The sequence below is a fragment of the Malania oleifera genome, chromosome 4 (assembly GCF_029873635.1).
Source record: "Malania oleifera isolate guangnan ecotype guangnan chromosome 4, ASM2987363v1, whole genome shotgun sequence".
In the NCBI taxonomy this organism is placed as follows: Eukaryota; Viridiplantae; Streptophyta; class Magnoliopsida; order Santalales; family Ximeniaceae; genus Malania; species Malania oleifera.
In genome coordinates, this window is record NC_080420.1 from 65,533,635 (window position 1) to 65,556,575 (window position 22,941).

Below are 22,941 nucleotides of genomic sequence, written 5' to 3' on the forward strand. Positions count from 1 at the left end.
ATTTGTCAGACTTTGGAATGGAGAAAAGGTGCCCAAGATGGGTGTTCCACAGTGAAGATAACGCAGTTTAGAGCGATAATGATGATGATGAAAATGAGGGGGCAAATATAGTAGATGGTGATACACGTTTGAAAGGGTTAATTGAAATTTTAGGTGACTTGTAAAGGGGGATTGCAGTGGACACGGGTGATGTCAGTGTGTCGCATACTGGTGATGAAACTACTTCAGTGGGTACCATACCTTACAATCCTAGTATGTTGAATCGACTCGGTAAACCATTTGCTAATCTCATGAGGGATGCACAAGTGCCCCTATATCCAAACTGTAAAAAGTTCTTAAAATTATAGTTTCTAATAAAGTTGCTTCATGCAAGGACAATGCATGGGTTATCTCAGAGCGCATTCAACATGCATTTAAGCCTCATTAAGGCAGCACTGCCTAATGGTGAAACACTTCCCAAGTCTTTTCATGAGGTGAAGACATATACGCGTGATTTGGGTCTCGGTTACACTCTAATACATGCATGTAGGTATGATTGTGCACTCTTTTATGGTGAACATGAAAATGCAAACTAGTGCCCAGAATGTGGTGAAACGAGGTATACAACTAATCAGAAGAATGGTAAAAAGATCCCCAAAAAAGTTTTGCGATATTAACCATTAATCCTGCGGCTGCAACGATTGTATATGTGTACAAATACTGCTACAGATTTGAGATAGCATCAAAAGAAACGTATTCAAAATGGAAACACCCTTAGCCATCTAGCAGACTCCGAAGCTTGGGCCGAATTTGATAAAATGCATCCGTGGTTTGCTAGTGATCCTCACAACATCAGACTTGGCCTTGCTTCAGATGGGTTCAATCCTTTTGGTAACCTGACCAACCCATATAGCATGTGGCCAGTTATGATGATGCCATACTATATGCCACCATGGCCATGTATGAAAGAACCTTTCATTTATATGTCTCTGCTGATTCCTGGACCGAGAGCACCTGGTAATGATATTGATGTTTACCTACGTTCGTTAATTGATGAGTTGAAAGAATTATGGGAAAAAGGAGTGGAGACATTCGATGTGGAAACCAGGACAACATTTCGGATACATGCTGCAGTCTTGTGGACAATTAATGGTTTTCCCGCATACGGCAACCAGCCAGGTTAGAGCAAAAAGGGTCACTTAGCATGCCCAGTATGTAATAAGGATGTTGGGTCCTTATCCTTGAAGCGTGGCCGCAAGTTATACTCTATGTGTTATCGTCGTTTTCTACGAACTAGACATCCTTGGAGGACTCATGGCGTCAGAAGCTTTAATAGAAAACTTGAACGAAGGTCGCTGCCAAAGCAGCTAAGTGGGGAAGAGATATTAAACCAGCTAAGGTTGATCAGAGATGTGAAATTTGGGAAACCACCGACCAGTAGAAAAAGAAAACACGCTGAGTGGGAGTTGAATTGGATAAAGAGAAGCATCTTCTTTGAGTTGCCATTCTGGAAAGATCTTCTACTATGCCACAACTTGGATGTTATGCACATCGAAAAGAACATTTATAAGAATGTCATTGCTACATTGCTTGATCTAAATAGGAAGACAAAGGACATCGCAAATGCTCACTGAGATATGGAAGATATGGGAATACGACCTGAGCTGGACATGTTTCGTGATGGGGACAAAATTCTTATGCCATCAGCTTGTTACATATTTTCAAAATATGAGAAGAATAAATTCTTCGAATGGTTGAAATCAGTGAAGTTCTCCGATGGATATGCATCGAACATAGCTCGATGCATAAGCACAAAGGAAGGAAAGATGCTAGGAATGAAAAGTCATGACTTTCACGTCCTTCTACAATGGGTTCTACCCGTTTTCCTTTGTGAACACTTGACTGAAGATGTTCGCTCCGTGCTGATTAAGCTGGGATTCTTATTTCAGCAGTTGTGCTAAAAAAAAATTGAGCGTAAACGTACTTGAACGGGTTAGAGGATAACATTATGATCATACTATGCAAGCTGGAGAAAATTTTTCTGTCAGCATTCTTTGATGTGATGGTCCACCTAGCTGTCCTTCTACCAAGGGAGGCCATAATTGGAGGACCGGTTCAATATCGTTGGATGTATCCTATTGAGAGGTAAAGTATAAAGTCCTTGTATAATGGTCACGTGATTTCCTTTTTTTTATTTATTTTTCTTTATTGTGTCTACAAGTCTATAACTCTACGTAAAATGCACAGGTTCTTGTCCACTTTGAAGGGATACGTGCGCAACAAGGCACGACCGGAAGGTTCAATCATTGAGGCGTACATTGACAGTGAATGTCTTGCATTTTGCTCAATGTATCTACATGATATTAACACAATGTTCACTTGTGATGAGCGAAATGCAGAAATTTATGCTATTAATGTCGAAGATGAAGAACCCAAGAGCTCTATATTTCTAGAAAATGTTCGGCCTCTCGGTGCACGAGTTTACGATTTCATTGATATGGATGACCTAGAAAAGGCTCATTTTTATGTCCTCAACAATTGTGATGAAATTGTTCCATATATCGAGTATGTGGTTCCAAACTCCTTACTTTTCATTGTATGTACATATGCATAATTATATACTTACTTGACATTAAAGTGTACTACTGTTGCATATAGCAAACATAAAGCTGAACTCCTGGCCCAAAATGAAAGGAATGACGAAAGACATAAGAAGGAATTTATCAAATGGTTTGGGAGTCGTGTAAGTAACAAAAACTGCTTGAGTGAGAAGCAATGTATGTTTTCACTATTGACGATTTATTCTTCTAAACTCATATTTATTTAATAGATGAAAGTCATGTTTTACAATAAGGAACCAACGGCAAGTAAAGATTTGTACGCGTTGGCATGTGCCCCGATCAACGAGTTAACCACTACAGGGGTTGCATTGTTAATGGGTTATGATTTCATACAAAGTTCCTCGAATTGCATAGAAGAACTCAAAATTATAGGGTTGCAGTGCTAGGCACAAAAGGAGATGAAGAAATTGACTACTTTGGTGTATTGGATGACATTATAGAGCTTAGCTATGGAGCAAACAGAGTCATATACCTATTCAAGTGTACCTGGTGGGACATCAACAATAAAAAGACTAGGATAAACACCAATGCCTACTTCACTATTGTCAATTTTAGTAAGACCTAGTATCAAAATGACCCTTTTGTGCTTGCAACGCAAGCAAAACAAGTGTTTTACCTTAAAGACACCAAACTGAAGGGTGAATGGCATGTGGCCCAAAATATTCCTCCCCGAAGTTTATACGCTATTGCAGAATTTGCAAATAGTGAGATGAGGGCTAGTGAGACTGCATTCCAAGAAAATGAGCGATCTTTCCATGCAACAGTGCAATTTGCTACAGATGTTGTCGAAGAAGCTGATCCTATACCATTGCATAGGGATGGTGCCAGGGTTGAACACGTAGGGACTGCTGACATTACAATTGAACCTTCTATAGACGTTCACTTCATCAACAATGAAGAAACTGATGGGGAAGATGAAATAGGGGTCGAGTACTGTAGTGAAGAGAAAGACACTTTAGAAAGTGAGGATGATATCGATATTAAGGACGTCTAGGGGGGTAAGCATGTTATTTTTTTCACTATGTATCTGACATGTGTAAATAACTTAAAAATAGATGTATACTGCATCCATCTAATATTCGTACTTCTTATATTTACTTGTCTAGTAATTTGTAAATATGGCACCAGGAGGCCGACATTGGGGAAATGATCCGACATCCTCCAGATTGGCGGACCCCATCGGTCTTGATGCGGTGGCACCATTTTCTGAGCCATTGCAACCTCGGCTAGACATGGATACCACTTATGCAACTGACACGCAGGGTGAGTTGCCGACCGTCATGAGCAGTGTTGGTATGGATACAATTAATTTATTTACATGTCAATTGTTGATGATAGTTATTCATGTGTATGATTATAATGTTGTTCTTAAATTAACTATACTTTCAGCATCTATGTCCACGGTCAGGTTAGGCCATGGTGCAGCGAAGAACATATCGCTAAATCACCTGGATAGGACTAAATAGTGGATTTAGATCGACATTCCTCTAGGATACACCGCCACGCTAAACGATTGGTGCACCACGTGGATGAGGGAGCTCGGCATTATATGCCGACAGTATGCTCCAGTCACCGCATTCAGTTGGCCACAAGGGACTCAGGAGCAGTGCATGGTTCTTTACATGTGCATTTTGGTAAGTTCCCAAACCCTATAAAGCTTTTTTAAATTTAAATATTTTTTTACTTTTAATATATTAATCAATTAACAATTTTCTAACATTGTAATTGTATTACCTATATATACAGGAGGAGTTTGATATGGACATCCTTGAGGATGACCATGTGAGGAGGGCAGTCGACGTCCAATTGTGTAATAAATTTAAGAGCTATCGCTCAAAAATGCGCTCCCATTTTCGAGCAATGGAAGATGAAGCATAAGCGTAGCCATACGATAAGATATCCCAAGAGGATTGGGACATGGTGTGTCACCATTTCCACGACCCGCGCCATCAGGTGATGTGTTTGTATTATAATCACTAATTTTTCACAATGATGTCGCTAATAAGTCGTCATTACATCTTCCTTGTAGGCCATATGTGAAACAAATGCTGCGAATCGTAGCAAACTCCCTACAATGCATTGCGGTGGATCGAGGCTAATTGTAAATCATTGCTAGATAATTACCATATATAAAATTATCTAACCATTACATGACATAATACTAATGATGTCTTATATGATAATGTAGCATGATCTCGAGACTGGCGCAAAGGAGCCCCTATCGAATCTGTATCAGAGAACACACCAATGGCGATCGGGGGAGTGGTGCGAGGGTACACAGGACAAACATGTAAGTGAAGAAAAATATTTAGTTTATTACTTTATTAAAAACATCAAAGTTGTAGTCTTACTTATTCCTTTTTATCATTTTCATGATTGAAATTAGGCACGGATGGTCGAGCTGAGGGATGCACCAGTTTTAGAGGGGAGTCAGCACATGACAGATTTCGAGATCACATCCCAGGTACTTGGGCAATGAGCGAGGGGCTGGGTGAAAGGTCTTGGAAGTGGTTACATCGCCCCAACAGCATCATCATCCATGGGTGCGGCGGCTCATGTAAAGGTGAAATGACAGCGTCGAGAGGCCAAGTATGATAAGCTGGAGATGGCTCGACGGATGCAGATGATGGGAATGGAGAATGTAGAATTGAGATCAGAGGTCTCCAGCTTCCGAGCCCAGATGCAACCCATGATGGATAGGCTAGTGCGGTTAAAGGAAAGGATGCGCCAATCTGGACCAGATCATGCGGGTGGCTCCTTTGATTAATTATAAGGAATTATGATCACAAATTGAGTTTCATGTTAAATCATGCAAGTCTAGAATGCCTCCTACATGGCGGATGCAGTTGATGTGTATTGCATGCTGGTAGTGGATATAGGTTTGTGTGCCTTCAACTTCTTATAAATGATCTATTTCAACCTATCAGGTGCAGGTTTTATGGGAAAACGTCCAATTTACAAACGACATGCTGCCGAAATTGCGTTAAAATTTTCCAAAGTCCTAAACAAAAAATAGGCTTAGTTTAATGTTAAACTATTTTTGAAAGGATGAGTGAAACTTAGGAATCATAATAAATGAGGCAATGTAGACTTAGTTCATTTAGAACGGAAATTCATTTACAGAAACATAAATAGAGATAAAACTGATGGGCATAAATTTCTTTGAGTTATACATACATGAAATTGAAGTTATAATTAAATAAAAAATTAAAAAAATTGAAGATTGAATAAAAAAAAATTTGAACTAACTTGGTATCCCTTTCTTGTAAATAAAAAAAAATGTTGATATCGTTTCTCAACTTGAGTACACATTCTTAGATTACAGGAGCTTCCATTAATAGGCAACATAAATTTGAAGGCTAATTCACCATTGTGAATGTTTTTGGTTCCATGGAAGATGGTTGGACTAAAATTCGAAGAGTTATGATCCGAATAGATCGGGAGAGGAAGGGTCTCGATGGAGTTAAAATGTAGGTTTTGAGATGTGAAATTTCTATTTAATATAAGGGTAAACTTAACATTACATATTTATCACTTTAAGGACTATCAAAATTTTCTTTTATTCTTTAAGAAGTAGTTCAATGCTAGTTGGAAGGTCATATGTATTGCATGTAATTTTATGTAAATAATAATGCATAAAATATTTTTATAATTTCAATAAACTTTAGATATATTTTCAAGATGAGTTAATAATATATTGTCATAATTTAGTTTACAAATATTAAAGTGTGAATATTCAGAGTTATTTACAAAAATTAACATCTTGTTTAAAAATTATAAAATACAAACATTGATATGAGATATTATTATAACACCATATAAATATAGGACTTATGGATGTGGAAAATCTTAATAAAAAAGATTATGACACTAATGCTCTAATTAACCTTTTGAAAAAAAAAATTGAAATTTTAATATTTACATAATAAGATGTTTTTTCATTGTTTTTTTTTTTTAATAAAAATCTTGGTATATGAATTCTTAGGAAAATATTAAAAATTTATTATAATTTCTAAATTACCATTTGCTATATAAAATCTTGATCAATAAGTGAGTTTTATTTTTTTTTTGATTGTATACCTTTCCCTCTTCATCAACCCAGACAGCACCCAACACCTCCGGTGTCTTCAATGAATACATAGGAGCTAAGTTCAAACATGTCACATTTTCAGACGTACCCATTAACCCACAAGTCCAATTCCACTTCATTCTCTCCTTCGCCATTGATTACACTACCTTATCTTCTCCTCATTCAACAAATGAAAACTTAAGCCTCTTTTGGGATTTAGATGATCTCAGCCCCTCCCATGTTTCTTCCATCAAAGGTAAACATTTGAATGTCAAAGTAGCATTTTAAAGCTGATCCTAAAACTTTTGCTCAATGCATAGGGCAGCTCATTGTGACCCTTAAGGAGAATGGGGTAATCTCTTTTGCTTTTATAGCTCCATTTGATGATAATGAAGTTCAGAAACATTACTTGGCTCTGTGGAAGAGTTATGGGAACCTCATAGACTATGTTAATTTTCAATTTTAAGCGTATGATAATAGAATATTTGTGTCTCAGTTCATTAGCTACTTCAATACCCAGATGATTGGGAGGCATATTATTTTGTATATAGTACGATAGTGGCAAAGCAGATTCATGTCTATTTGGGTCTCACATCGATTTTTCAGGATATGTTTAAGTCATTTAAAAGCTTTTCAATGAACATATTATCAGATGAATTGAGATAACAATTTTTATTTAAATTATGAATTTTAGATATGGTTACATGGATTAATGTCATGAATATGCTACATGATTTCATGCTAGTCTAGAAAGCCTCCTGCATGGTGGATGCAGTTGATGTGTATTGCATGCTGGTAGTGGATATAGGTTCTCGTGTGCCTTCAACTTCTTATAAATGATCTATTTCAACCAATCCAGTGCAGGTTTTATGGGAAAACATCCAATTTACAGATGGCACGCTGCCAAAATTGCGTTAAAATTTTCCAAAGTCCTAAACAAAATATAGGCTTAGTCTAATGTTAAACTATTTTTGAAAGGATGAGTGAAACTTAGGAATCATAATAAATGAGACAATGTAGACTTAGTTCATTTAGAATGGACATTCATTTACATGTTTTTCGTCCGGTAAGCTTAAAGCATTCATTGCCGTGCCGAAATCGTTGGAAACATTATATACACTTGGCTGAGGATTTGAAAATTTTAAAAACACATAAGTTGAATATATACATAACTTTAGGGAGCATCACTTTCATAATCATTTAAATTAAATGCTCTCATCATCTCATAAAGTTCGTGTCCAAATGCCTGGATGAATAACAATACCACACTGAACTCAATACTATCTACTGTTCTCTCCTGTTCGTATTATGAATTTAAGATATGGTTACATGGATTACTGTCGTGAATATGCTACATGATTTCATGCTAGTCTAGAATGCCTCCTGCATGGCAGATGCAGTTGATGTGTATTTCATGCTTGTAGTGGATATAGGTTCTCGTGTGCCTTCAACTTCTTATAAATGATCTACTTCAACGTATCATGTGCAGGTTTTATGAGAAATCATCCAATTTTTAGACGACATGCTGCAAAAATTGCGTTAAAATTTTCCGAAGTCCTAAACAAAAGATAGGCTTAGTTTAATGTTAAACTATTTTTGAGGGGATGAGTGAAACTTAGAAGTCATAATAAATGAGGCAATGTAGACTTAGTTCATTTAGAATGGACATTCTTTTATAGAAAAATAAATAGAGATAAAACTTATGGGCATAAATTTCTTTGAGTTATACACACATGAAATTGATGTTAGAATTAAATTAAAAAATAAAAAAAAAATTGAAGATTGAATAAAAACAAATTTGAGCTAACTTGGTGTCCCTTTCTTGTAAATAAAAAAATTTTTAACATCGTTTCTCAACTTGAGTATACATTCTTAGATTACAGGAGCTTCCATTAATAGGCAACATAAATTTGAAGGCTAATTCACCATTGTGAATGTTTTGGGTTCTATGGAAGATGGTTGGACTAAAATTCGAAGAGTTATGAGCCGAATAGATCGGGAGAGGAAGGGTCTCAATGGAGTTAAAATGTAGGCTTTGAGACATGAAATTTCTATTGAATATAAGGGTAAACTTAACATTACATATTTATCACTTTAAGGACTATCAAAATTTTCTTTTATTCTTTAAGAAGTATTTCAATGCTAGTTGGAAGGTCATATGTATTGCATGTAATTTTATGTAAATAATAATGCGTAAATTATTTTATATTTTCAATGAGCTTAAGATATATTTTCAAGATGAGTTAATAATGTATTGTCATAATTTAGTTTACCAATATTAAAGTGTGAATATTCAGAGTTATTTATAAAAATTAACACGTAGTTTAAAAATTATAAAATACAAACATTGATATGAGATATTATTATAACACGATATAAATATAAGACTTGTGGACGTGAAAAATCTTAATAAAAAAGATTATGACACTAATGCTCTGATTAACCTTTTGAAAAAAAAAATTGAAATTTTAATATTTACATAGTAAGATGTTTTTTAATTTTTTTTTTAATAAAAATGTTGGTATACGAATTCTTAGGAAAATATTAATAATTTATTATAATTTCTAAATTGTCATTTGCTATATTAAATTTGGATCAATTAGTGAGTTTTTTTTTTTTTTTTTTTATTGTATACCTTTCCCTCTTCATCAACATAGATAGAACCCAACACCTCCGGTGTCTTCAATGAATACATAGGAGCTGAGTTCAAACATGTCACAATTTCAGACGTACCCATTAACCCACAAGTCCAATTCCACTTCATTCTCTCCTTCGCCATTGATTACACTGCCTTATCTTCTCCTCGTCAACAAATGGAAACTTAAGCATCTTTTGGGATTCAGAGGATCTCAGCCCACCCCATGTTTCTTCCATCAAGGATAAACATTCAAATGTCAAAGTAGCATTTTAAAGCTGATCCTAAAACGTTTGCTCAGTGCATAAGGCAGCTCATAGCGACCCATAAGGAGAATGGGGTAATCTCTTTTGCTTCTATAACTCCATTTGATGATAACGAAGTACAGAAACATTGCTTGGCTCTGTGGAAGTGTTATGGGAACCTCATAGACTATGTTAATTTTTAGTTTTACGCGTATGATAGTAGAACATTTGTGTCTCAGTTCATTACCTACTTCAATACCCAGATGATTTGGAGGCATGTTATTTTGTATATAGTTTGATAGTGGCAAAGCATATTCATGTCTATTTGGATCTCACATCGATTTTTTAGGATATGTTTAAGTCATTTAAAAGATTTTCAACGAACATATTACTGGATGACATGAGATAGCAATTTTTATTTAAATTATGAATTTAAGATATGGTTACATGATTACTGTCGTGAATATGCTACATGATTTCATGCTAGTCTAGAATGCCTGCTGCATGTCGGATGCAGTTGATGTGTATTACATGCTCGTAGTGGATATAGGTTTTCATGTGCTTTCAACTTCTTATAAATGATCTATTTTAACCTATCAGGTGCAGGTTTTATGGAAGAACGTCCAATTTACAAACGGCATGCTGCCGTAATTGTGTTAAAATTTTCCAAGGTCCTAAACAAAAGATAGGCTTAATTTAATGTTAAACTATTTTTGAAAGGATGAGTGATACTTAGGAATCATAATAAATGAGGCAATGTAGACTTAGTTCATTTAGAACCGACATTCATTTACATGTTTATCGTCCGGTAAGCTTAAAGCATTCATTGCTGTGCCAAAATCATTGAAAATATTATATACGCTTGGCTGAGGATTTGAAAATTTTAAAAACGCATAAGTTGAATATATACATAACTCACAAGGAGCATCACTTTCGTAATCATTTAAATTAAATGCTCTCATCATCTTATAACGTTCATGTCCAAATTGCTGGATGAATAACAATACCACACTGAACTCAATACCATCCACTATTCTCTACTGTTCGTATTATGAATTTAAGATATGGTTACATGGATTACTCTCATGAATATGCTACATGATTTCATGCTAGTCTAGAATGCCTCCTACATGGCGGATGCAGTTGATGTGTATTGAATGCTGGTAGTGGATATAGGTTCTCGTGTGCCTTTAACTTCTTATAAATGATCTATTTCAACCTATCAGGTGTAGGTTTTATGACAAAACATCCAATTTACAGACAACATGCTACCGAAATTGCGTTAAAATTTTTGAAAGTGCTAAACAAATGATAGGTTTAGTTTAATGTTAAACTATTTTTGAACGGATGAGTGAAACTTAGGAATCATAATAAATGAGGCAATGTAGACTTAGTTAATTTAGAACGTACATTCATTTATAGAAAAATAAATAGAGATAAAACTTATGGGCATAAATTTCTTTGAGTTATACACACATGAAATTGAAGTTAGAATTAAATTAAAAAATAAAAAAGAATTGAAGATTGAATAAAAACAAATTTGAACTAACTTGGTATCCCTTTCTTGTAAATAAAAAAAATGTTGATATCGTTTCTCAACTTGAGTATACATTCTTAGATTATAGGAGCTTCCATTAATAGGCAACATAAATTTGAAGGCTAATTCACCATTGTGAATATTTTGGGTTCCATGGAAGATGGTCGGACTAAAATTCAAAGAGTTATGAGCCGAAGAGATCGGGAGAGGAAGGGTCTCGATGGAGTTAAATTGTAGGCTTTGAGACGTGAAATTTCTATTTAATATAAGGGTAAACTTAGCATTACATATTTATAACTTTAAGGACTATCAAAATTTTCTTTTATTCTTTAAGAAGTAGTTCAATGCTAGTTGGAAGGTCATATGTATTGCACGTAATTTTATGTAAATAATAATGTGTAAAATATTTTTATAATTTCAATAAGCTTTAGATATATTTTCAAGGGGAGTTAATAATATATTGTCATAATTTAGTTTACCAATATTAAAGTGTGAATATTCAGAGTTATTTATAAAAATTAACACCTAGTTTAAAAATTATAAAATACAAACATTGATACGAGATATTATTATAACACGATATAAATATAAGACTTGTGGACGTGAAAAATCTTAATAAAAAAGATTATGACACTAATGCTCTTATTAACCTTTTGAAAAAAAATTGACATTCTAATATTTACATAATAAGATGTTTTTTTTTCTTTCTTTTTTTAATAAAAATGTTGGTATACGAATTCTTAAGAAAATATTAATAATTTATTATAATTTCTAAATCGTCATGTGCTATATAAAATCCGGATGAATTAGTGAGTTTTTTTTTATTTTTTATTGTATACCTTTCCCTCTTCATCAACCCAGACAGCACCCAATAGCTCCGGTGTCTTCAATGAATACATAGGAACTGAGTTCAAACATGTCACAATTTCAGACGTACCCATTAACCCACAAGTCCAATTCCACTTCATTCTCTCCTTTGCCATTGATTACACTGCCTTATCTTCTCCTCGTTCAACAAATGGAAACTTAAGCCTCTTTTGGGATTCTGATGATCTCAGCCCATCCCATGTTTCTTCCATCAAAGGTAAACATTCAAATGTCAAAGTAGCATTTTAAAGCTGATCCTAAAACTTTTGCTCAGTGCATAAGGCAACTCATAGCGACCCTTAAGGAGAATGGGGTAATCTCTTTTGCTTCTATAGCTCCATTTGATGATAACGAAGTACAGAAACATTACTTGGCTCTGTGGAAGTGTTATGGGAACCTCTTAGCCTATGTTAATTTTCAGTTTTACGCATATGATAGTAGAACATTCGTGTCTCAATTCATTACCTACTTCAATACCCAGATGATTCGGAGGCATGTTATTTTGTATATAGTACGATAGTAGCAAAGCAGATTCATGTCTATTTGGGTCTCACATCGATTTTTTAGGATATGTTTAAGTCATTTAAAAGCTTTTCAACGAGCATATTATCGGATGACTCGAGATAGCAATTTTTATTTAAATTATGAATTTAAGATATGGTTACATGATTACTGTCGTGAATATGCTACATGATTTCATGCTAGTTTAGAATGCCTTGTGCATGGCGAATGCAGTTGATGTGTATTGCATGCTGGTAGTGGATATAGGTTTTCGTGTGCCTTCAACTTCTTATAAATGATATATTTCAACCTATCAGGTGCAGGTTTTATGGAAAAACGTCCAATTTACAAACGGCATGCTGTCGTAATTGCAAAGTCCTAAACAAAAGATAGGCTTAATTTAATGTTAAACTATTTTTGAAAGGATGAGTGAAACTTAGGAATCATAATAAATGAGGCAATGTAGACTTAGTTCATTTAGAACCGACATTCATTTACATGTTTTTCATCCGGTAAGCTTAAAGCATTCATTGTCGTGCCAAAATTGTTCAAAATATTATATACACTTGGCTGAGGATTTGAAAATTTTAAAAACGCATAAGTTGAATATATACATAACTCACAAGGAGCATCACTTTCGTAATCATTTAAATTAAATGCTCTCATCATCTTATAACGTTCATGTCCAAATTCCTTGATGAATAATAATACCACACTGAACTCAATACCATCCACTATTCTCTACTGTTCGTATTATGAATTTAAGATATGGTTACATGGATTACTCTCATGAATATGCTACATGATTTCATGCTAATCTAGAATGCCTCCTACATGGCGGATGCAATTGATATGTATTGAATGCTGGTAGTGGATATAGGTTCTCGTGTGCCTTTAACTTCTTATAAATGATCTATTTCAACCTATCAGGTGTAGATTTTATGGCAAAACGTCCAATTTACAGACGACATGCTGCCGAAATTGTGTTAAAATTTTTCAAAGTCCTAAACAAATGATAGGTTTAGTTTAATGTTAAACTATTTTTGAACGGATGAGTGAAACTTAGGAATCATAATAAATGAGGCAATGTAGACTTGGTTAATTTAGAACGTACATTCATTTATAGAAAAATAAATAGAGATAAAACTTATGGGCATAAATTTCTTTGAGTTATACACACATGAAATTGAAGTTAGAATTAAATTAAAAAAAAATTAAAGATTGAATAAAAACAAATTTGAACTAACTTGGTATCCCTTTCTTGTAAATAAAAAAAATGTTGATATCGTTTCTCAACTTGAGTATACATTCTTAGATTACAGGAGCTTCCATTAATAGGCAACATAAATTTGAAGGCTAATTCACCATTGTGAATGTTTTGGGTTCCATGGAAGATGGTTGGACTAAAATTTGAAGAGTTATGAGCCGAATAGATCGGGAGAGGAAGGTTCTCGATGGAGTTAAATTGTAGGCTTTGAGACGTGAAATTTCTATTTAATATAAGGGTAAACTTAACATTACATATTTATTACTTTAAGGACTATCAAAATTTTCTTTTATTCTTTAAGAAGTAGTTCAATGCTAGTTGGAAGGTCATATGTATTGCGTGTAATTTTATGTAAATAAAAATGTGTAAAATATTTTTATAATTTCAATAAGCTTAAGATATATTTTCAAGATGAGTTAATAATATATTTTCATAATTTAGTTTACAAATATTAAAGTGTGAATATTCAGAGTTATTTATAAAAATTAACACCTAGTTTAAAAATTATAAAATACAAACATTGATATGAGATATTATTATAACACCATATAAATATAGGACTTATGGACGTGAAAAATCTTAATAAAAAATATTATGACACTAATGCTCTGATTAACCCTTTGAAAAAAAATTGAAATTTTAATATTTACAAAATAAGATATTTTTTCATTGTTTTTTTTTAATAAAAATCTTGGTATATGAATTCGTAGGAAAATATTAATAATTTATTATAATTTCTAAATTTCCATTTGCTATATAAAATATTGATCAATTAGTGAGTTTTTTTTTTTTTTGATTGTGTACCTTTCCCTCTTCAACCCAGACAACACCCAACACCTCCGATGTGTTCAGTGAATACATAGGAGCTGAGTTCAAACATGTCACATTTTTAGACGTACCCATTAACCCACAAGTCCATTTCCACTTCATTGTCTCCTTTGCCATTGATTACACTGCCTTATCTTCTCCACGTCCAACAAATGGAAGCTTAAGCATCTTCTAGGATTCAGATGATCTCAACCCCTCCCATGTTTCTTCCATCAAGGGTAAACGTTCGAATGTCAAAGTAGCATTTTAAAGTTGATCCTAAAACTTTTTCTTAGTGCATAGGGCAGCTCATAGCGACCCTTAAGGAGAATGGGGTAATCTCTTTTGCTTCTATAGCTCTATTTGATGATAACGAAGTTCAGAAACATTACTTGGCTCTGTGGATGAGTTATGGGAACCTCATAGACTAAATTAATTTTTAGTTTTACGCGTATGATAATCGAACATCTGTGTCTTAGTTTATTAGCTACTTCAATACCTAGATGATTCGGAGGCATGCTATTTTGTATATAGTACGATAGTGGCAAAGTAGATTCATGTCTATTTGGGTCTCACCTCGATTTTTCAGGATATGTTTAAGTCATTTAAAAGATTTTCAATGAGCATATTATCGGATGACTCGAGATACCAATTTTTATTTAAATTATGAATTTAAGATATGGTTACCTGGATTACTGTCGTGAATATGCTACCTGATTTCATGCTAGTCTAGAATGCCTCTTGCATGGCGGATGCAGTTGATGTGTATTGCATGCTGGTAGTGGATATAGGTTTTCGTGTACCTTCAACTTCGTATAAATGATCTGTTTAAACCTATCAGGTGCAGGTTTTATGGAAAGACGTCCAATTTACAGACGACATGCTGCCGAAATTGCATTAAAATTTTTCAGAGTCCTAAATAAAAGATAGGCTTAGTTTAATGTTAAACTATTTTTGAAAGGATGAGTGAAACTTAAGAATCATAATAAATGAGGCAATGTAGACTTAGTTCATTTAGAACGGACATTCATTCACATTTTTTTCGTTCAGTATGCTTAAAGCATTCATTGTCATGCCAAAATCATTGAAAATATTATATACACTTGGCTGAGGATTTGAAAATTTTAAAAACGCATAAGTTGAATATATACATAACTCATAGGGAGCATCACTTTCATAATAATTTAAATTAAATGCTCTCATCATCTCATAAAGTTCATGTCCAAATGCCTCGATGAATAACAATACCACATTGAACTCAATACTATCCACTGTTCTCTGCTGTTCGTATTATGAATTTAAGATATGGTTACATGGATTACTGTCGTGAATATGCTACATGATGCTAGTCTAGAATACCTCCTGCATGGCAGATACAATTGATGTGTATTGCATGCTGATAGTGGATATAGGTTCTCATGTGCCTTCAACTTGTTATAAATGATCTATTTCAACCTATCAGGTGTAGGATTTATGGGAAAATGTCTAATTTATAGAAGACATGCTACCGAAATTGTGTTAAAATTTTTCAATGTTCTAAACAAAAGATAGGCTTAGTTTAATGTTAAACTTTTTTTTGAAAGGATGAGTGAAACTTAGGAATTATAATAAATGAGGCAATGTAGACTTAGTTCATTTAGAACGGACATTCATTTACATGTTTTTCGTCTAGTAAGCTTAAAGCATTCATTGTTGTGTCGAAATCATTGAAATTATTATATACACTTTGCTGAGGATTTGAAAATTTTAAAAATGCATAAGTTGAATATATACCTAATTCACAGAGAGCATCACTTTCATAATCATTTGGAAAAAACATAATTAGGGATTCATCTAGACATATGAGTTGCAATGTCATTGTTGAAAAGAACCAAAAAAAGTAGAATAATGCTTGTCTACGAAATAGTAAAGCATGCTAATTGGACACGTGTCCCCAGCTGGATTTATTCGCTGCATCCCCTTCCCCACGCAATGCTAATACCTCATTGATTCATTGTTCAAATCCCCCATAAACTAATCTCATGCTGCGTTCCAAAGCATGCATTTTACATCTTAAGTTTAGATTTAAATTAACTTTAATAAATTTCAATATAATTTTATGCTCCTCGTGTTTCGAGACACTTTGTACTTGAATTTACATTGAATTTAAATAAAATGTAATATTAAATTGTATTAAAATTTGTCCAAATCCATTTAAATGTTCAAAATCTATGCTCTCGAATGCAACGTTACATTTTTCATTATTGATATTACTACCGTACAAATTATGTAATATGCATGATTATGAAATTTTTGCCAATTTGTTATATCATATAATTATTTTTCTTGATTATACTTAGCATCAGCTCTTCTCAATTTGGTATACTAAATTTTTTTTAATGACTCTTAATTTGTAGGATTCACAGCTATCATAACATTAGCATGATGTCATGCATGTATGCACTACAGTCGTTAGATGCAACTTTTGACTATTTCTTTATAATTTTTATTGTTTTTTGAACAAATTGAGTTTTTGTATTTTAATTTGAATTTGTATTAGAATTTGTATTTGAATTTTGAATTATTTTAAATAATTTTTGTTATCTGAACATATGTTATTTCTTCATTTTAATTGAATTTGTATTTAAATTCAAAATTTTGAATGATTTACGAATTTTGTAGTAATTATGGTTTTTAGTTTATATATTCAAAAATGTAATTATAGATTTTTATATAAGAATTCATGATTAAATAAAATTAGTATAAAAGGTTGTTTAATTTTTCTAATTATTCGTGAAGGATTCAAATTCGTCACTAATACCCTACTATCAGTGGCAAATTTTTGATTTGCCAATAATACCACACTAGCAGTGACGAATTTCTTATTCGTCACTAATACCATACTAGTAGTCACGAATTTTTAATTCGTCAATAATACCACAGTAGTAGTGACGAATATCTGAGTTGTCACTAATATCCTACTAGTAGTAACGAATTTCTAATTTGTCACTAATACCGCCCCTATTAGTGATGAATTTTTGATTCACCAATAATACCACACTAGTAGTGACAAATTTCTAATTCGTCACTAATACCATACTAGTAGTCACGAATTTCTAATTCGTCAATAATACCATACTAGTAGTGACGAATTTCTAATTCGTCACTAATACCATACTATTAGTCACGAATTTCTAATTCGTCAATAATATCATACTAGTAGTGACGAATATCTAAGTCGTCACTAATATCCTACTAGTAGTGACGAATTTCTAATTTTTCACTAATACCGCCCCTATTAGTGACGAATTTTTGATTCGCCAATAATACCACACTAGTAGTGACAAATTTCTAATTTGTCACTAATACCATGCTAGTAGTCACGAATTTCTAATTCATCAATAATACCATACTAGTAGTGATGAATATCTAAGTCGTCACTAATACCCTATTAGTAGTGACGAATTTATAATTCGTCACTAATATCCCTACTAGTAGTGATGAATTTATAATTCGTCACTAATACTCCATTATTAGTGACGAAAATTATATTCATCACTAAAAATTAGTAGTAATGGCACATATAGCAACTATTTGAAAACCGTCACTAATACCTTGATTTTTTGTAGTGTGTATGTTTTGGGATCTTTGAATCAAGATAACAATATCAATCACAAAAAGCAGTATCAAAGATTTAAGCAGACAAGCAAATATCTCAAAAATGTTTTTTCTCAAAAATCAACTACAAGAGATATTTGGATTTTAGTTTGTCAAAAATGTTTTTCACAAACAAACACAATATAAGCTCTTGAGTTTCGCAACAATAATGCAAGACTCACAAGCTCTATAGAGTTTTCCTAAAGAAGACTTATGAATAAAATCACAAGGGAAAACTCACGCTTACTCTCAATAAAAAATCAATATCAATCATAGAATAAAAGAGTGTAAGCTTATATGAATAATCTCTATAAACACTCACAAAGGATATCTTGCAATAGGCATAAGTAAGAGTAGGTTTTTGAAGCTTGTGTGAGAGAAATAGGTATTTGAAATTTAAGAGAATATTTTGCTAATGACTTTTGCTAATCAGTGCTAATCAAACCAAATGATGGAGTATATATAGACACTCCAAAAAATATAACTATTCAGGACTCATTCAGCATTTTTGAAAAAGTTTAAGTATGGTTAATAAAAAATAACCCCTGTTTTACCTCGGTAAAAATTGGGCGACCCGAGAGGTTCGGTCGATCGTATTCATGGTTTGGTCGACCATATTTCCAAGCACAGTCAACCGTGGAGATTTTGAACTAACAATATGGTCGACCGTCTAAAGGCGATTTTGAACCCCTTCGTGGGTTTGATCGACCAAAGTAAAGGACGGTCGACTACACATTAGGTTCAGTTGGCTGTGGCCAAAATGAACTACACATTTGGTTGGCAAATAATTGGGGTGTTAGACATGTAGTGATTCGGTCGACCATAAAAAAGGTGAATGGTCGATCGTGTGAAGTCAAAATGTTGACTTCTTTGACCTTTCGATCAACTGTGGCATTTTTATTATTGTAGTTTGGTCGACTGTGGCCAAGCCTTTTTCAGCCAACAGTGGTTCGGTCCACCCAGCATAACATAACTGTACTGGTTCGGTCGACCAGAGCCCTTTCAAAGTTAATTTTATGTCCTAATTTTTATCAGAAGTCACCCCAGTTCACATAGGAATAACTTTTGAGTTATAGGGGACTTTTCATATGATGTTTAGGGACCTAAAGTCAATATATGGTCATTGAGCTTATCAATCCGATCATGCATGCAATGCATTAATTATTAGAGACCATGATTAATATTAAAAACCCAAAATAAAATGAATAAGAAATACAATTGAAATTAGTTTGATCTTCATGTCCTTTGCTTCTTCAAATGGCCCCATATAGTGTGAGCATTGCAGTCCTTATGGCTTCCTTGCATCATTACCATCTGTGCGTGCTAAGGATTAATTCATGTTCATAAGCTTAGTGCACAGGTAAGAACTATTAGATTTGTCATAATCAAAACGGGAAAGACTCATAGAGTTAATAGACATACTTAGTGAAATTAATCTTGATGAGTATAAGGGATTTATTTCATCGCACAGATTCAAATCGAAAGGGGGGGCATCCAAAATCAAATTTATATCATATTATGTTCACCAATATGTTTAGCTTAGATCTTGGATAAACTTATTGTGGCATGTGCTAAAATGTATCGATCTTATTGAAAATTTTAAATTGAAATATGTTGTCTAGCCACAATCACTTGTTCTATCATATGATTTTGTACTTAAAAGTATCTATCTTTAAGTTTCATATGGTTGTAATTTTTCTGGTCACAAGTTGTTTTGTGCTTAAATGTTCACTAGAGAAATTTTGCTTGCCTGAGCAAGATTTTTAAAGTTTAGTTTTTTTTTTTTTCAACGAACACACCACCAATATCTTTTGAAAACATCAAAGGGGATTTCTTTTGTTTGTTTTGGTTTAATTTTTTTATGGCACGAAACATTTTCCTAAACTAAAATTTTTTATCTCTTGCCTTATTTTATATATATATATATATATATATATATTATTGCATGATTGGTTTATAATTATATATAAAATGCATGTTAGCCTATTAGACCCAATTTATGCTCAAAACCTACATTTGCCATCATATGTCGCTCATTTTTCACCTCAATCTTTTTACTGGTCTTATGATGTGTTTTTGAATTGCAATAGGTTTGTGGATATTTCTTGTCTGACTATGTTTATCATGTGCTTTTAATCTTTAGTGACAAGTTATACTGTTTTGTGTACTTAATTGCCATATTTTTTCAAAAGCAGTTATGTTTTTTGTATGCCCAAATTATTTTTAAATAGGGGGAGTTTTCTTAAGTTAAGAAATTTTAAAATGCCTATGAAAGTGGAATAGTAATCCCAAGAGGGGGGGGGGTGAATTGGGTTATTAGAAAATTTATGGTTCCTTTTAATGATTCTTAAATTTACTGTTTTATTAAACACACAACTTTATCAATTCACAAACCAAAATTAAAACACACCACAAGTTAATAAAAACTTAACCAAACAATTTAACTAAAAATAAACAATCAATCAATCACAATGTTACAACACTTTGTGCAATTTGAACAGCCTTGTAAATGACATGTAAGCCCTGTTTTTTGGAATGAATTTATTGTGCTCTCTCAATCAAGATTTCTGCAAATTAACCAACGTACTCCATTGTAGGTTTCCGCAAATGGTTAATTGAAATGTACTTTCTCTGATTTAAGAGTCTTCTATTTAATTTAGTAATGATCCCTGCAGCCTGCACTTAGCACACACACACAATATAAAAAGTGTTGAAATTTAAAATAGTAGGGAAAAAAGAACACCACGATTTTACGAGGTTCGGCTTATCCCCAGCGTATGTCATCACCTCTGGTCAACACTACCAAAGGATTCCACTATGAACACTCCTTTTCGGGTGGAGCAAACCTTTTGCAAAAAACCTATTTTTCAGGAAGAGAAACCTTTCCAAGTGATCAACCCATGCTTGGTTCAGGGATCCAAATAAGCCTTGAACCGTCAAAGTACAACAAGAAGAGAACAAGAATCGGTGTACAAGAACACTCTCAAAACAAAGTAAGTTTGTACAAGTTAGAGCACTAAATATTCTTCAATCAAATATTAAGATAGAAACTATGAAGCCCAAGACTAGATATCACCGAAGGTTCTTTAAAATTTGAGGAAACTCAATTGTAGATTAGAATCGTAGGCTTATGAATCAGCAACAATTCAGTAGAGTTCTCCCAGCAAGAGTGTTTGAAAGTGTGAGCTTTATGAGAGATTGAGAGGATAATGCTTGATTGCTTGATTTTATGCTTGGTGATTGATTCCTTGGGTTAAAGGAGTATTTATACTTTATAGGGTGAGTTTCCTTGTTTCCCAAGTTACTTGGAGTGTCTGCCAAGTTTTTATAATGTTTACTTTTGAAAAACTAATTTTTAGATTTTTCCCGTTGAAGTTCAAAATTTAAATTCCTATAGGGTCAGTCGACAGGACAGGGGACTGGGTAGGTATTTTATATAGGTCAATTGGATGGACAGACGGCTAAGACCTTTCTGTCTGCCAAAAATTAATTTCATTAAATTTTTAGTCGGCTGACTAAACAAAGTTCAAAAATGTCAGTCAGCTGACTGATCATAGTTCAAAAAGGTCAATTGGCTGGGCAGTTATTCAACTTGTTGTATTTGCCAATCGACTAAGAAGTGTCAGAGTATTCTGGTCAGCCGGCTGACCAATCAATTTTTTCAAAACTTCTAATTTTTAAAAGTTTTAAACCTTTTGTTATTTGAAAAACTTGAATGTGACTTTTCAAAAACATTTTCTAGGGCTTTTCAAAAACTTGGTCTCTAAGTCCTTGTTGCATCCTAATGAGCTTCATATTTCTAAATAATATTTGAATTGAAATACTTACAAATGACTTTCTAAACATGAACTCATTAAGCACTAAGTCTTCAAGCTCTTTTGTCCATCTCTTGAGTTTTCACCTTGACTTCAAGTCCCATTAACCTTTAAGCTTTAACATGTATTGCTTCTATACTCTGGGAAGCTTTCATTTGATTGGCTTTAATTGCAAGCTTTCTTCCGTGATAACCATAAGGGTATTTTGATTATTCAATCCTGAAATAAAGTCACTCAACAACTTATGTTAATATATCCTTCATTTTTTATCATCAAAATAATATTGAAAAGCCTCGTTAGGCCAACAACCCAAATCTTATATCAAAAAGAGGGAGAATTTTATTGTACCTAAATGCTAAAAAGGGGGAAAATTTTCAAGAAAGGGGTAGTTCTCTTAGCTAAGGAGTTCCTTATGCTCAAAATTTTTACACTTAGCCTAACCCTTTTGCTGATGTCAAAAGGGGGAGAAGTATCTGTGCAAAATTGGGAAAGGTAAGTACATGGTTTTTTTTAGGCTTTAAGGACAAACTCGAAATTGAATGTTGAATGCATAAATTTTGAATTCTAGTCTTCATTTGTTATACACTTAAGCTCCAATGTTAAAATTAAATTTTATGCATATCCTCAAAGGGAGCCTATTAGGCTTTTCCCACTTTTTCTTATTGTATTTTTCATCATCAAAAAGGGGGCGAATGTTGACTCTATGAGTCCTTCCTATTTTGATTATAACAAATCCAATGGTTCTTACTTGTGCACTGAGTTCTTTGAACATGAACATCCCTTATATGCACTAAGGGTAGGAACATAAGGAAGCCATAAGGATTGTAAAGACCACATCACATATGGTATTTGAAGAGCAAAAAGGTCGAAGAACAAAAAGAATGAAGGCCATTTGTTTATTGTAATTGCATTTCATTTGGGTCTATAATAATTATGATCTGTAATAATTAATGCATTGCATG

The 22,941-nt window shown here is 33.3% G+C and overlaps 4 pseudogenes; all 4 read left to right on the forward strand.

Moving 5' to 3' along the window:
• The first annotated feature begins 5,205 nt into the window (after positions 1–5,205).
• LOC131153825 (chitinase 2-like) lies at positions 5,206–7,228 on the forward strand (annotated as a pseudogene).
• An 828-nt stretch (positions 7,229–8,056) lies between these two features.
• LOC131153826 (chitinase 1-like) lies at positions 8,057–9,848 on the forward strand (annotated as a pseudogene).
• A 194-nt stretch (positions 9,849–10,042) lies between these two features.
• On the forward strand, positions 10,043–12,473 carry LOC131153827 (chitinase 1-like; annotated as a pseudogene).
• A 2,059-nt stretch (positions 12,474–14,532) lies between these two features.
• On the forward strand, positions 14,533–15,031 carry LOC131153828 (chitinase 2-like; annotated as a pseudogene).
• The last annotated feature ends 7,910 nt before the right edge of the window (positions 15,032–22,941 follow it).